The sequence below is a fragment of the Loxodonta africana genome, chromosome 7 (assembly GCF_030014295.1).
Source record: "Loxodonta africana isolate mLoxAfr1 chromosome 7, mLoxAfr1.hap2, whole genome shotgun sequence".
NCBI classification, from domain to species: Eukaryota; Metazoa; Chordata; class Mammalia; order Proboscidea; family Elephantidae; genus Loxodonta; species Loxodonta africana.
This window is the reverse complement of record NC_087348.1, coordinates 96,023,074-96,040,269: the sequence shown is the minus strand read 5'-3', so window position 1 is coordinate 96,040,269 and position 17,196 is coordinate 96,023,074. Positions and strand designations below refer to the sequence as shown.

The 17,196-nt window shown below is 40.7% G+C and overlaps 1 protein-coding gene across 2 annotated transcripts in view; it reads left to right on the top strand.

Moving 5' to 3' along the window:
• Positions 1–17,196, top strand: part of GAB2 (GRB2 associated binding protein 2) — a 191,300-nt gene that overhangs the window by 126,407 nt on the left and 47,697 nt on the right. The gene's annotated exons all lie outside the window — the stretch shown is intronic.

The following is a 17,196-nucleotide window of genomic DNA, read 5'->3' as shown; positions in this document are numbered from 1 at the left end:
GATGAAGCAAAGGTTCTTTGTGGTGTTTTTTCACGTACCTCAACACCATGCCCATTTCTCAGTTCTGCACCTTTTCCCCCTTCCCTTAATACCCTGTTGGCATAGTGGTTAAGGGCTATGGCTGCTAACCAAAAGGTTGGCAGTTTGAATCCACCAGGCGCTCCTTAGAAACTCTGTGGGGCAGTTCTACCCTTTCCTACAGGGTCGCTATGAGTTGCAGTATCGACTTAATGGCAGTGGGTTTGGTTTCGGTTTTTTTAAGCTCTCTAATGCCCTGAACCATGTTACCTGTCAGCACGTTGGACAGGTTGCACCTTGCTGCCCTTTCTGGTCCACCTCTTGCCTGTTCTGGCCCATCTATTTCAGACCTTCCTCAGAGAGCTACACAGTCACACTTGCTCCCTTTTTTTTTTTTTTTTTTTAAGGGAGCTTTGTGATTGTTATTGATGTATAATCCAGTGTTATTCACATTCACTTGGTAGGAGACTGGTTAGGGTAGGAAATATTGACTTATGTTTGGGTTTGGGCAGCCTTCAAGAAGGAGCAGCTCAACTTTTTAACATGATTTTAAATTGCGTAGAGCTCTCTTTACATTTGTTTGGGGCCCATGCCCAGCTCTCTCCTTGGTTGGGGAACAGGTTATTTTCTGAGGTAGGTGGATGGTCTAAACCAGTCGTTCTTAAACCTGCAGATCAGAATTTTAAAATATTGATGCAGAGGGCCTATGCCATATCAGTTCAATAAGAATCTCTGATGACTGGGACCTAGGCATTAGTGTTTTTTTAAAGCTTCATTCAGAGTAGCAAGGGTCCAGGGGTCACAAACATTTTCTGTAAATATTTTGGACTTTGCAGGCCACACAGGATCTCTGTTTTATATTCTTGTTTTTATAACACTTTAAAAATGTAAAACACATTCTTAGCTCATCAGCAACGTTGGCGTCACCTGGGATCCCACCCCAGACCTACTGAATCAGAAACTCTGGAGGTGGGGCCCAGCAATCAGTTTCATTTAACAAGGCCTCCAGGTGATTCTGATGCAGGATTAGACTCTGGCTACTCAAAGAAGGGTTGGTGGACCAGCATCAGCCTCTCCTGGGAGCTTGTTAGATATGCACAATCTGGAGATCCCACACAGACCTACAGTCTCAGAATCTGCATATTTTAAAAAAAGCTTTCTATTTTGAAATAATTTTAGACTTACAGAAGAGTTGCAAAAATAGTGCAGTAGGTTCCCATATACCCTTCGCTAAGTTTCCCCCAGTGTTAACATCTTACTTAACCATGGTGCAGTTATCAAAACTAAGCAATTAAATATTGGTACAATGCTATTAACTCAACTACAGACTTTATTTGGATTTTACCTGTTTTTCACTAGCATCCTTATTCTGTGCAGGATTCAGTCCAGGATACCACATTAGATTTAGTTGTCATGTCTCCAAGTCTTCTCCAGTCTGTGGCGGTTTCTCAGTCTTTCTTGTCTTTCATGACCTTGATACTTTTAAAACTACTGGTTAGGTATTTTGGAGAAGGTCCCTCATTTTGGACTTGTCTGATGTTTTCTCATGATTAGGTTGAGGTTATCAGTTCTTGGAAGATGACTTAATGGCAGCTAACAACAACAAATCATAGAGGTGATGTGCTTTCTTGGCACATAGTATCAGAGGGCACATGGTATCTGTGTTTTATTACTGATTATGTTAACCTTGATCACTTGGTTAAGGTGATATCTGCCAGCTTTCTCCACTGTAAAGTTACTATCTTTGCTTTTGTAATCAGTAAACATTTGGGGGGAGATACTTTGATGATTTCCAATTATTATATTTCCACTTAAACTTTGCCCACTAGTTTTAGCATTTACCAATATTTGCAGCAGTTATTACTGTGGTGTTCTAATAGTGGTTTTCTGTTTCCCTCAGTCTGCATTTTATCAAGATCCCCAGGTGATGTATGCACATTAATATTTTACAAGCACTGGTCTGCATCATTGATTCTCAAACCTGGCAGCTCATCAGAATCACCTGAAAAGCTTTTCTTTTAACTTACAGATGCTAATTCATTAGATCTGATTTGGTGCTGAGGAATCAATAATTTTTTTAAAATTCCTTCCATAGAGTGGGAGAAAATATTTTTAAATCATATATCTGATAAGGGTCTAATATATAAAGAACGCATATAATTCAACTACAACAAAAAGAAAAAACAAAGCCAAATTTTTTAAATGGGCAAAGGATTTTAATAGACATTTCTCCAAAGAAAATACATGAATGGCCAATAAGCACATGATGCATTCCCTTAAACTTCTTTTTTAAAAGGGTGGATTATTTCATCAGATGTCTTCTGGTTTAATTACCAGAGCAAGGATATTAGTTGTCCATGACAGAGGTTTAGGATTCTTGTGAGATCTTTCTGATGAAGACAATAGGCTTTTCTCTTCTCAGAGAAGAAGCTCGTATGTTTAAAGACTCAGTCACATAATAGGTTATGTTTTAATATGGTGGTTTTCTTAAAAGGGGTCAAATCTATAAAACCCTCAGGTAAGGAATTAGAGCTTAATCACCGAAGTCAGTATTTTTTAGCTGAGTCAGAATCTGAGGGAAAGCAGGAAGGAAGTTAAACATTTGACTACCTACTTTTGCTTAAGTACCTTATATCATTTAATCAGTTTATCAATTTTATTTCCATTTTCCAAAGAAGGAAACTGAAGGCTTTTTCTCTCCTAGCTAGCACATTGTCTCTCCTCCAGAACTAAAACTCTTCTCTGACCACCCTACTCTGTCCCCCTTGGCTGGGTCACACAGGCCACTCATCTGTCATCAATCCCAGAAATTCTTCAGTGCAACTCTGCATTTGCTGGGGCATGTTGAGAACCATCCAGTCACCTGGATCTTAGTGCCAGCACCTGCCTTATGTGAGGAGCAATCTGTTGACGCAAAAAGAAATAATAACAGCTGTTTGTTGAGCATCTAGTCTGTGTAAAGTAGATAATTCACAAATTCTCACTAAAAATTCACGGTAATCCTTTGAGGTAGTGGAGATTTTGACCCAAGGTCACACAGCTAAGAAATGACAGAACCAGAATTCTTCTGTAACCCAGGTCTAATTTTGCATAGTAATATGCTGTCTTTTTGTCCCTAACCTGGAATCCAAATGTCTGCCAGAGCCAACCCTGGATATTTTTGTCCCTCTAGACAAAAACGCATTGGCCTGGAAGCACCTCTGACCTTTTCCGTCAGGGGTCTTACAGCTGGCTCAGGTTTCTGCTGCTCACCAGCCTATATTGCTCAAGTTCTTGGGTTGGAATGTTACTACTTTAATAACTTCTAGGCCTTTAATCCAGTAACCAGGCTCTATTGGTGTGTCTCTATGCTGGGAACAAGCATGCATGAGTTCAAATCACAACTCTGTGATCTTAGCCTCAGTTTCCTCTTGTACAGTAAGGACAAAATGCTTTCCGGTCTCACCCAATGCTTCTGCTTCTCCGTGGGTGCATTAAGGCTGACCATAGGCCCACTGGCAGCACCTCAAAATGCACTTTTCCCAAAGGACCATTCACATTATATTCTATGTAGGATTATCTCCTGGAGGTGTGCATTACAATATCCCTGCTCACTGCTTTGTCCTGTAGAGATTCCTTAATGTAGGCAGCCTCCTTGAAGCAGATATTCCCTTTTTCTTTCTTTTTAGTTAAAATTTATTTTATTTTTGTTGATGTTGTTGAGAATATACACAGCAAAACACACACCAATTAATAGTTTTACATGTGCAGTTTAGTGACATTGATTACATTCTTTGAGTTGCACAACCATTCTCACCCTCCTTTTCCAAGCTGTTCTTCCTCCATTAACATAAACTCACTGCCCCCTAAGTTTCCCATCTGATCTTTCAAATTGCTGTTGTCAGTTTGACCCGTATAGATAATCTTAAAAGAGCACAATGCTCAAGGCAGACATTCTTTACTACTTAAGCTAAACTATTTTTTAGTTTTAAGAAGACTTCAGGGGGTATTTTTGGTTTAAGGTTTCAAGATTATCTGAGGACAATATTTTTTTTTCTTTGTTTTTTTTAAGAGTTAGGATGGAACCCATCAAAAAAACTTCTGTGTTTTAATTTCAGCTGGAAGAGGCTTGTGGCAGATGGAGTCTTTTTTTTCTTCCCACCCCCGGCTTGTTATTTCTGCTGCCACCCTCCAATTCCTCACATAATCTAGCCAAAAAAAAAACTCTGGGGTAAAACCTGCAGGATCAAGACTAGACCAGGAGTGAAACTGAGTCTGATTATCGACATAAGGGGAGAGGAAACAACAGCCTCCTGACAGAGGACTCTTTCCAAGAGAAAACCAGAGATGCTCAAGAAGGAAAAGCAATTCTAAGAACAGATCTCAGGATTTTATATCACATGTGTGAGCTTTTTTTTTTTTCCCTGTGCAAGGCAAGAGTGAGAGCCCCACATTCTTCTGGGAATCAAAATAGCCTTCAGTGCTCAGAATAAGGACGCAGAGAACTGCTCTGAGCTGTTTATGAGCAGGCAGGCCCAAGTCCTCACATTTGTGGCCCAGTTGTGGGCAGCTGTCCCTGACCAGATGTACCAAACACAAAAGGAATCAGCACTCAGCAGAGAGCTTTGATGAATTATTCATGGCCTCAGGAGCCATCCACTGTTAGGAAAACCCTCATCCCTTCTGAATCCTCAAAGCTGAGGACTTTTCCTTCCCTTTCATCCCCTCCCTCCTTCATGTATTCAGTAGTTATTCCAGGGTCTGCACAGCCACTATCACAGGATCTCAAAGGCAGGCTAGCTGCACTTGAATCCCAACCCTGCTCTTTATTTGCTCTGTGATGTTGAATAACTAACTTCACCTGTTTGAGATTTTATCATCTGTAAAAAAGGAATGACGTTCCCTCACAGAGTTGTTGGAAGGGTTACATCAGGTTACGTATGTAGCATTAAGGAAGTATAGGCGCACAGTGAACAGTAGCTGCTCCCTCTGCTGTTTCCCATGTAATGGCTGTGGTGATGATGATGATTATATCTGTAGGACAAGATGAACAGGATATGATTTAAAATCTGTTATTTCTCGAGAACTTTACAGTCTGTAAAACCCTTATGCCTCGATTGAGTATAAAGAAACAAGCAAAATACTATAGGTAGGGAACTGCTAACATTATTCCTGTTGTACCAGTAGGGAAACAGGTTTAAAGGCACTAAGTCTAGAATCCAAGGCTTTTAGCTCCATTGTAGGGCCATGTGCCCTTAACCCCTTATTTGTCCTAACCACTTTGCACAGACCTGCTTACCATGGCTACTTCTAAGTCACAAAATAGCCAGAAGATGAATGACCAAGAAGAGAAGGAGGAGAAGCAAGAGGTTTGTAAATCACTGAGAATTGACTGTTTTGAAAGTAAAATTCTCATCTGTCCATTAATATTAATCTCCGAGGGCTACATTAGCAAGAAAACATTATCTATCTTGAGGAGCCAACAAACTACTGTGAAATAGAGCTCCCGGAGCTTAGGTCACCAGAGCCCCCATTTTGTTACTCTTGACGATTTTTTAAAGGAAGTCCTCTCTATTATTTTAGCTTTTTTCTTTCTTCTTGAACTCCCTGGTGGGAATTTCATAGTCACATGTCTCATTCTACGGAATGAAGAAGTCCCAGGGCTCCAACCAAATATTCTCCATCTCTTCCCCACCTTGTGTCTGAGAAAATTTTGGGTGAGGCTCTCCCTTTAAATTTTTTATAAATATTTAAACTCCTAGTAATCCTTGGGTTTCCTGAGTAACTCAAAAGCAGAATTATTTTAAGTGCTGGGTCCCATCTGGGGTCAAACTATACCCATAGGGACGCTTTTGGGGAAGTGTTCAGCATTCAGTGGAGGAATGTTATTGGGGGTCTTCACACAGCTCCTTCCTCTCCAGAGAGAATGATTGGTGCCTTAAAGGTCAGGACCCGTTATTCCAGCTTAATTTCTGACAGCAGGGAGGGCTGTGGTGGAGCCAGGCAGTCCACTCAGATGCCTTCTGGTGACCTTGCTCCTTCTCCCATGACGCAAAGTGAGTGGGAGAGTAGGGGAGAGCCAGGGAGAAGCTGGGAGTGGAGTAGGGTGGGGAGGGAAGAAGGCTTTCTCAAAGACCTCACCCTGTCACTTTTCTCATTCCTGGGAGGGCCTTTTCCTCCCTTGTTCCCTCTTTTGTTTTCTGTTTTTTTGTTTGTTTTTTTAACTGAACTCAGATCACTCAGCTCCTCTGGGGGCACTCTTGTTGAAAGCTAAGCGCAAATGTGGGAGGTAATGTGCAGCTGATTCCTGGCTGAGACAAGTCTCTTGAGGAGCAAAGAACAGAGTGGAGACTGACCCAGGCCCTAGCCCAGAGGCGGAGGCTGCTGTCTGAATCACCCACCCTTTTTTCCACTGAGACAATGAGGAAAATAAACATCCAGACCACTTTTCCAGCCAGATCTGAAATGCTTATACCTTAAAAAAAAAAAAAGTTATTTTAAACAACCCTGAAATATCAGGCCTTCCTTCTCAATCTTTTGTTTGTTTGTTGATATTTGTTTACATCTGAGTCTGATCACCCTAGGGCATACCTAGAGCTGGGACATGAACGCCATAAAAATCCCCACAGACCCTTCGGCATTGCTCTGGAATGGGGTCATACCTGACCTCTGCGGAAACCCTGACCACCGTCTGGAGGAGAAAAAGGAGACAGGGAGGAACCTGACCCTCATTTCTTAATTCTAAGCCCTGATCCTTTGTCTTGCTTTCCATTTTATACCAGATACTCCCCCTCACCACCCCAGCCAGCCAGCATAGATTAAGACTAGTATTACCTGCCAAAACCCAGAGACTGTGAGAGATGGGAGCTTCTCATCTCAACTCTTAAGTGCAGAAACTTGAGACAAATCCCCCAATTCTCTCAAGATCCTCCCTCATCCCCATCACCATCTTTTTTTGTTCTTTGAATGCTTCTTCTTATCTCTACCAAAGGAGGGTAATAAATGATCCCAAAGCCCAGTCTAACTCTTAATTTTTGACAAGAGGTAGAACTAGAACTTTGTATTTAATAGAATGATCACCTTGGACCTCTGAGGATCTTGATTATGACCAAACATCTGGTTATCTACATCTACACCTCTGCATAAGATTCTGAACTTGACAAAACCTGTATTCCTCACGATCTTAATTGGGAGTCAAAATTCTGATTTTTAATTTCAGCTTTGTTACTGATTCCATGCATAGATATCAATTTCTTCAATAGTAAACTAGGAGTCTTGAACTGAAGCAGTGATTTTCAAACCATTTGTAAGTATTGCTTCTTAATGAAATCTTCCGTGGAACACAATACAGGTAGTCCCTGACTTAGGATGAGGTTCCCTTCCTAAGACTTCACCGTAAGTCAGTTCTGAGGTAAGGCAAATACCTCATTTGTTTTTGTTTTTTTAGTTTTCAAAGCCTGCTGTATGATGGTATTTTGAACAGTAAATCATAACGTTGAACCTCTGCGAGGGAACATCTGAGGATGATAACATCAGCAAATTATGTGCTGCGGCATTGTAGGTAGTACGTAGTACTCATGATAAGATGTTAAAAAAAAGTCATAAGTGTGTGTGCGTTTGTTGTAACTCAAATATGTTGTAAGTTGGTAACTACCTGTATATAAAACAGGTAAGAGGGAGTTGCTTTGAATAGTGCAGGGAGAAGATAAAGTGCTGCAAGCTGGAGTTGGACCCAGCAGGCCTGCCCCTCCTCCTCTCCCATGGTGGCCTGGTGTCTCAGCTTCATAGGGCTGCCATAACAAAAAAATATCACAAGTGGGTGGCTTTACAGAACAGAAATTTATTTTCTCGTAGTTCTGGAGGCTGAAAGTCGAAATCAGCGTCTCGCTTGTGTTGATTACTAATGTGAGCCTCTGTACTAGTTTCTGCTGTCTGCCAAGAATCCTTGGCATTCCCGGGCTTATAGATTCATCTGTCTCCGTGATCACATGGTGTCTGTCCTCTCCTTGTATGTTTCTGTCCTGCTGTTTTTATAAGACACCACTCCAAAGGGATTAGGTTTAGGACCCACCTATTCCAGTATGGCCTCATGAACATAACAAAAGACACCCCTATTTCCAAATAGGGTCATATTTATAGGTACAGGGATTAGGACTTCAGTATAACTTTTGCGGGGACACAATGCAATCCATAACACCTGGGAAGAAAGTGTGATATTTAAAACAGGGAGTCACAGACCACTGCTAAGTTAGGAGAATTTTTTATGAGTCCACAGCAAAGTGAAAAACATGGGGAAGATATAGTCATTTTTCATAAAGCTAAATATAGTCAGGAGTCCTGTTGGCACAGTGGTTAAGAACTTGGCTGCTAACCAAAAGGTCAGCAGTTCGAATCTGCCAGCCGTTCCTTAGAAATCCCGTAGAGCTGTTCTTCTCTGTCCTATTTGGTCTCTGTGATTCGGAATCGACTCAACAGATTTTCTTATCTTGTTGTTTGTTTTTTAAATGTAGTCGGGCCTCCTTTTATGCAGACATTCCTTGCGCACACGTCTGTGTGTGTGTGTGTGAATGTTTGGATGTATGTCAAAATGTTCCTTTTGGTGAAATAACAGTCATAATAAATAATGGCTTTTTCATATTTGACATAATTAAAAATTGTCAATTCTGTGTCAGTTTCTAAAAGTGCACAAATGAATAAACAAAGAAGCAGTGTTCTAACTCACCCATGAAATGGAAGTCTAGGGAACAGTGACCTTGACATTATGCTGGTATCAGGATCGCCTGGCCCCTAGCCTCTGATTCTGTAATCATGGCCAGAGGCCTTTGAACCCTGCCATCAAATCCAGGGCCACCCTGCACCTCAGAATAAATTCACTGCTCTGGAATCCTTTGTCTCTTTTGCTCAATTCTGGCCTTGCACCTGTGTTCTAGAGCCAGCTCTGGGATTTTGCCTTATTTGCCTGTTCTTGAGTCTTTGCCCTATTACCCTGCCTGTAGTCTCAGGATCTACCTAAGGCTGGACCCAACCCTGCTTTTATGTTTCCCTCCTCAAAGACCAGAGTCTTACCCAGACCCTTAATGCTGGGGCCCAGTGCCCGCTGGTAGACCTCTGTGTTGTCGGTGGTCTGTCTGCCTGAATTCCCAAAGAAAATTTGCTTCTGCTTTCCTTAAACATGCTTCCTCTTCCTCCTGGACAGTATTGCCCATATTTCTAGGTGATACTCTGATTTCTGTGTGCATTCATTCAGCATACATACCATTGAGTACCTGTTTTTGCCAGGCTTTAGGGACCAGTGTGACTCCCTGCCCCTTGGTGTCTGGTTCTAGGTCCCAGACACCTCAGTTTTCACTAAGATTTACCTACATTTAATTGAATTGTGCCTGTCTACCTGCCAAGCTAGATGTAGCAGGTGCAAAATTTAAAGTTAACTTCAAGAGTGAAAAGAAAAAAAAATTTGGTTTAATTTCTGAATTTAGCTTCAATAACAAGCCCCCATTTGACTGGTGAGAAAAATTGAAGTTTTAATCAACTCAGGGCAAACCTGCTCGGTTAAAATTCTCAGTTAATTTGAGGTTCTCTTGCTTTATCCTGAGCTGCTGTTAAAGTTCTCAGAGATTTAGGGAACTATAAGCATTTCAATGAGGCAGGAGCACAGGGTTTGGGACTGGGTGAGGAGATGAGAAAGCTAAACTGAGATTTGTCATAAAAGATCTCATTAAGCCATTGAGGGAGTTTAGACTTTATTCTGTGACATTAGAGAGCCATTTAAAGGTTTTAAGAATGAAAAGAATGGTTAGGTGATAACTTTAGAAAAATAACTAAAGCAACACAGCAGAGTGGGGGGCGGGGGGCGGTGCTAAAAGACCAGTTGGGAGACTGTTGCAATAAATTACGCATGAGATGGCTTAAATCAAGTTGGTGTCAGTGGGTATAATATAAATTTGAAAGACTTGTAGGAGGTGTGTCTAGTGAAAGAAAAGGATTCAAAATGGTGCCTTAGGAACTTCTTTAAATAACGGAAATGTTCTCTGTCTTAATTGTGGTGGTGGTTACCTGAGTGTGTACATTTGCCAAAAATCAACGGTGTGTTTAAAAACAGGTGTATTTTTATGAAAGTATAACTCAGTAGAATTTGTTTTTTTAAGTTAACGAGAGAAAATAATGGTGCCCCCAGGAAATTGGCTTATGCAACAAAGTTGAAAGTGGTACCATTTACTCTAGGAAACCCAGAAAGGTGAGGCCCAGGAACCTACATTTTCAACCAGTGCCTTAGATAACTCTTACACCGAAGCTTGAAAATCTCTGATTTGGACCTAATTGCAGTCTGAGGGGGTAACTGAGTTAGCTAAGGTAGGGTGTAGAGTGGTACAACAAGAGGGCTTGAAGCAGAGCTGTGAGGGGCAGCAGCACTGAGGAGACAGTCTCAGAGAAGGAGTTGGTGCCTACTAGGATGACAGTGAGATGTGCAGAAACGAGGATGAAATGTCATAGCAACTAAGGGAAGAGGGTATTAGAAAAAGTGAGTGTTTAAAACTCATGACTTCCTATTGCTTGCCGGACAGAATCCACATCCCATTATATGTTATGCAGGGTCTTTCACAGTTTGGCTCCAGGCTGCCTTTCTGGCCTCTTCTCCAGACACTTTCCTTCAGCCTCAACCTCCAGTCTGTCCATCTTCCATGCCTTGCTTGCTCTATTCCCTTTATCGGACACGCCTTCACTTTTCTTCCCCTACATGCTTTCTTACCTAGAAAATTTGTGCTCATCCTTTACTTGCCAGAAGCAAATGTTACGTATTCTGTGACGTTTTCGCTAATGGTTGGAGTCAACTCTTTGTTTAAGCACTAATTACTTATTAAAGGAGCCATTAATTACTCCTTGTTGATGTTTCCATATCATTTTGTTCATACCTCTGTTAGTATTTTAACATGTTGTGTTTTTTTCACACATCTCTCTCTCCCTGTCATGTTTATCTTTGTATCCCCATTTTGGTAGAATAGCACATTGTAGCTGCTAAGTAAACACCCAGTGAATGATTTAGTTACAGTATCTGATTATAAGTCTATAAAAAATATTATAGTTATAGAAAATTGCAGTTTAAAATTCCACCTTATTTCAAAATAATTGAGACATTCCCTGTTAGAAAGAGATGAAAAAAAAAAAGCTTCAAAAATATTCCAGCCTTATTCACAAAGCATAGGGTCTGAAACACAGGAAATTCTATATATTGAAACATTAGTATAAAGTATAATGAAAAACAAAAAGCTAAGAAAAATAATGTAAAATATGTGATGTACTAAATAGGCTGAAGAGATAGAGTATGCCAGTGACTTAAAGTTTACTTTCCATATCTAGCATTTGTTTATTGTTTGTTGTTCTTCCCCAGCCCGCTGCCCCTTTTCTGGATGATGTCAGTTAACAAAATTCCTCATGGCTAGTGAATCACATTAGCCAAAATACTCAGCCAAGACAGAAAAGGGAATAGATTTCATAGAATGAAAGATCTCTAGAACTTGAACGGCCCTTAGAGAGTGTTTACTTCCAAAATGGTCAATTGACAGAATATACAGAGGTCAAGAGAGGAGAGCTAATTTGTTCAAGATCGTACAGCTAACTGGCAAGGCTAGAATTAGAACCTGGGTTTCTTGACTTTCAGCTAGTGTTGTAGATGATGTTGATGCTGATACCATCTTGCATTTGTACAAGGCCGTATCATTTATAAAGTCCTTTTATAGCTACACCGGTTTAGAAGGCCAATTTAGTACAAAGAGCATGGGTTTTGAAATCATAAATTGAACACAACTGATGAGTTCATATTTTGATGTAATCTTGGGTAAGTTAATTTACCTTCTGAGCCTTAGTTTCTGAATCAGTAAAAATTTAGAGACAATACATTCTTCAAATTTTTATGAAGATTAAATAGAAATGCATTTAAAACATAGAGCATAGTGTTTGGTACACGATAAGCACACATTAAACATCCGTGAAATATATGGCTAATGAATTATTGCTGTCTATGATCTTCACAAGGAGCTCCGGTGACACAGTGGTTAAGCACTCGGCTGCCAACTAGAAGGTTGGCAGTTTGAACTCACCCACTGCTCTGTAGGAGAAAAACGTGACAGTCTGCTTCTCTAAAGACTTATTGCCTTGGAAGCCCCATGGAGCCATAGATACTATTATTATTCCTGTTTTTACAAATGAAGAAACTGAGGCACAGAGAGATTAAATAATTTTCCCTAGTTCACACAGCTGGTTAATAAAGGAGCTGAGATTCAAACCCAGAGTAGCTCTAGAATCCATGCTCTTGACCATTAAGCCATATCCTGAAATTCTAGATGCAGTTCTTTGCCTCAGGCTGCCATGGTGCCTGTACAGAGACTTTAGCATGTGCACAGGGATCCTGGGAAAGACTCACCACCATCTCTGCTCTTTTTTGATGACCTTCTCTGGATATGCCAGCATGGCTGTTCTCCCTACATTCCTTTAAGAGGGAGTCACTCACAACTCTTGCTGCCTTTAATTTCAACCTAAGCCAGCTTTTCTCTGTTGGCCTAAACCAGAGCTTCAGTTTTCTCTTGAATCTAGAACAGATGTTTTCACGCCCACGGGAGTCCACATAATTATAAACAGAGCTGAAAGGCCAGTCGTGTGGCTTGTCCAGTGGTGGGTGAATTTTCCACCAAAACTCATCAGGAATAATGGCAGCATGAGGTACCAAGGACAGATTTCCCAGTTTATTGGTGATCTGATTGGAAAAAGCTTTTGACTGAGGGACTAGAGACCTGGGTTCTGATTCTGGGTCCGTGGTTTATTTGCAGTATAAACCTGGGGAAATCATTTGTTCATCAAGCACTGTTTTAGACACGCGGTGTGTTAGTGTGAGTTCTCTGAGAAGCAGAAGTCTCAAGGTTAGTTTAGACATGCCAGAGATTTATTGTGTGAAACACTTGTGGGCAATAAAGGAAGGGAGCCAGAGGAGGCAGGAAGAGCCTCCAGAGTAGGATGCAGGTCTGACACCTGTGAAGGGGAGAAGACAGGAACATTGGACAGCAACGCATTTCTAAGACAGTTTCAGCCAGGTCAATGGATGTTCTTGAGCCAAAATCTCCCATTAAAAGAGCCCCATGTCTCATAGGAATGAGCCTGCATTAGTACCCCAGCCATTCATAGTCACTGGCTGAGAACAGCCTATGAGAAGTACGGCATTGATGCAAACATGGGGTTTCGGGGGGATGCAGAAGGACTGCAGCTGGGGCTGTCAGTCAATTATGCTACCCGCAGGAGGAGACCTGAGTAGCATATTTTTATGATCACCACACTAAGGCATTAATGGTGAACAGGACACGTAGAGTTCACACTCTTAAGGAGCTTATAGTCTGGTAGACAGAGACAGATCATAAACAAAACTTCTAAATGGTAGCAATAAGTGCTTTGATGAAAATAAGACAAAATGGTGTGATAAGGAATGACCAGAAAGCCACTTAGATTGGGCCTCTCTGGGCCTTGCTTTTGTTAATAGTCATATTAGAATAGTTTTTTTTTTTTTTTAATTCCAGTAGATATTTACGTAATGCTTTATAAAGTATATGCTTCTCATCTGCCTTCTGTGCCTCACATAGAGCTGTGTAAGGGAATGAACCCTGAACTTGGGCTAAAAAAGAATTGAGCTTGAATCCTGGCTTGAGAACTTACTAAGAGTTATATATATAACATTGAGTAAGTCATTTTATTTCTCTGAATCTCAGTCTCTTCCTATGTTAACTGAATTTATAAAAATTGCTGCCATGCCAACTTTTTAGGGCCATGACAAATATCAAATGAAGTTTTCAAATGCAGTGTGCAGTTGGAAAATATATATTTTTTAATTCCTTTTACAGTAGTATCATAAAACAAAATACTTAGCAATCAGTTTAACAAGAACACCCAAGATATTTATACTGAAAATGCAAAGCATTGACGGGAAAGCTTAAAGAAGACCTAGTATTTGGAGAAATAAAGTAAATAGAGAGATATACCATATTCATGCATTAGAAGACTCAGCATTGTCAATATGTCAGTTCTTCCCAAATTGATCTATAAATTCAGTCTGATCTCAGTCATAACCCCAACAGGATTTTTTGTAGTAATTGCTATCAAAGCAAATTAGGAAGTACTGTATACACATCTGAAAATGTTACTATTTTATCAAAAGAACATGTCAATAATAATTCTGACACTTTTCTGTATAATGTTCGGCTTTTTAGAGAATTTCAGGGAACCATGTTATATTATTAGATGAAAATTTATTTCACTTTCCTCTGAAGTAGAAAAGTATACTCAGAACTTATAATGTTTATTGTTCCTCTCTTAGTACTAGAAAAGCCCTGAACTTAGAAACAGGAGATCAACATTCTTGCCAGGTCTGCCACTCAGTCACTGGAAAGAAAATCACTTGGCCTTACTGGACCTTAGATTTCTTATCAGTAAAATAAAGTATTGATCTAGACCTGCTTCTGTGATATGGAAGAGCAATAAATGGTTAAGGATCAGAAAGAACAATCTGGTGATTTTTTTCAAGACTGTCAGTACAAATATAGCATGTTATTCTCTTGAACCTTCTAATTCTGTATGCTGACCAGCAAGTCGTCGGTTTCCAAGATTTGCTATAATAAATATGATTTGTTATAATGATACTGATGGGCTCTCCAGACTGGTTTTTCTTGTCATACCTCCTCCTGATTATTTCAAAGCGTAAGCTTGAGATTTACTGGTTTTCAGCTTATTTCTGTCTTCTTAATGATGAAGTTAAATGCTAGTATTTTGGGGAAAAAAAAACATGATACAAATCAGAGTGAGGCCTTCTAGTCCAGGGATTGGCAAACGTTTTCTGTAAAGGGCCAGACAGTGAATAGTTTAGGCTTTGACAACGGTACATTCTCTGTCACAACTACTCAACTCTTCTGTTGTAGCACATAAACCAAAAACACCAAACCCAGTGCCGTCGAGTCAATTCCGACTCACAGCGACCCTACAGGACAGAGTAGAACTGCCCCATAGAGTTTCCAAGGAGCGCCTGGCGGATTTGAACTGCTGACCATTTAGTTAGCAGTCGTAGCACTTAACCACTACGCCACCAGGGTTTCATTTGTAGCACATAAGCAGCCATAAACATGTCAACAAATAGGCATAGCTGTGTTCCAAAAAAAAAATTTTTTTTTTTTTTTAACAAAAACAGGCAACAGACCAGGTTGAACCCATAAGCTACAGTTTGCCGATTCCTGTCCTACTCTCACAGTGTTAGTGTACACCTTGGCAGACCTAGTCAGATATGTGTATGTGTAGCCCAAGTATGTTGACCCTCGTCGTGGTATTAAAAATACAACTCTCCCTTTTGAACCCCACTGAGATGCTGAGACATCAAGATAACAAGGCTGAAAGATGGGTAGGAAAGCTACAGATCTGAAGCCGGGAAGAGACTATTGTGATGCCAGGGCTGGAGAGAGTGGCAGAGAAAGAGCTGTCAGCTAGAAGTTGGTTCCTGCCGCGTTCTCTGCCCCTGCAGTGCTCTGCTTATGCACAAAGGCCACTTGACCCAATTTTCACCCCTTGGGACCAGTTGTGGCACTGGTTAAGCTTTGAAGTCTGTAAACACAAAATTCAAGATCTTCTCCCATGCCAGATTGCCTCCCATAGCGGAATTCTGAGGGAGAAATACCGTTTGTGGAGTACTCTGTGCTATAGACTATGGCATTTCTTTACTCCCGCAAACAGCCCTACAGGTAGATATTTCACAAATTTTATAAATTAGGAGTCTTAGATTCAGATACCATCTCTAAGCTCCACTGTGGGTAAGCTGAGATTCAGACTCAATTTTATCAGCCCCCAAAGCCCATGTTCTTTTTTCCTACACCACACTGCCTCTCCTGAAGCCAACATTCTGTTTCATATAGGTGCAGATGTCATAATTTCCTAGACAGGCTGGAGCTATTAGAATCCCAGCCTCACCATCCAGGCTTTATCATTTTGAGTTGTTGCTCTTGTTGTTATTGCTGATGATACTTGATAAGCTATAATGCCCCGCCCACCATTGTAATGTCTAACACTGCTTGTTAGTTGTCTGTTAGTGAATGTCACTGTAAAAGAAGAGGGGAAAGACTTACTTCTTATAAAGTTGGTTAGCTTAAATATACAGTGATTTTTAAAAAAATTTTTTTTGGAAAGGTACAAGGGTCAGTTACCTCACTGACATGTGAACTTATGGTGCCCACTAGATGGATTTGTTCTGATAGTATAGTTTAGTATAGTATAGTTTCCAAGTTCCTGGAGGGGAGGGGAGGAGTGCTGGTGTGTTGCCCTGAATATAGATTTTTTTTTTCCAACTACAATATAGGCTCATAGAGCAAGAACAAGAGCAACCCTTTTTTTGTGTGGTCCATAATTCCTAGCATCAAGTCCTCATAACCCCAAGTAAATGACAGTAGTAGTCACTTGAATTAACTCTTAAAGGGGGACCTCCCAACCAACCCAAGCCCCACACAAAGGAACAGGAGAAAGGTCTGCTACAACTGTGGTGTACAGTGGGTGTGTCAGGGAAGGTGAGAACAAAGCTTATAACCTGATTTCCAAAATGCAAAGGATAATGCATAGCTAAATATAGATTTGATGTCCCAAACCAGAAGCACACAACCCAGAAAATTTGACCAAGTGATAAGAATTCCTTCCATCCTAAGAAACTTTACATTTGGATCCTGGAACTATTCACTGATTCTTCTGATCCAGGAAGTTAAGATTTTGAAAAAAAAATAACTGCCATAGTGTGTGTAAAAATGGCATGGTGGTGGTGTCAGACCTCCTTTAACTTCACAAGGGGGGAAGATAATCAAGATCAATAGCCCAAGGCTAATTCCTATGAGGCAGAGGTCAGACATGCCTCCTCCTTCCACCATCTTTCTGACACCATCCATCCCTCCCTCCCACAGCACTCTCTACTTCTCTGCTGAGTTCAATAAATCATTATAGTGGCCACGCAGAACTCACAGACAATGCTCATGATTATAGGGTTTTTAAGAGAAGTAACAGGTTACAATTCAGGCTCAGAAATGCTCAGGATACAGTTCCTTCATCAGGACAGCCTTTTCTTAGCCTTGCCCACAGGCATACCTCTCTCTGGCCCGTTGGCCTCTGCCCTGTTCAAGCAAGTGTTACAAAGCTCTTTTT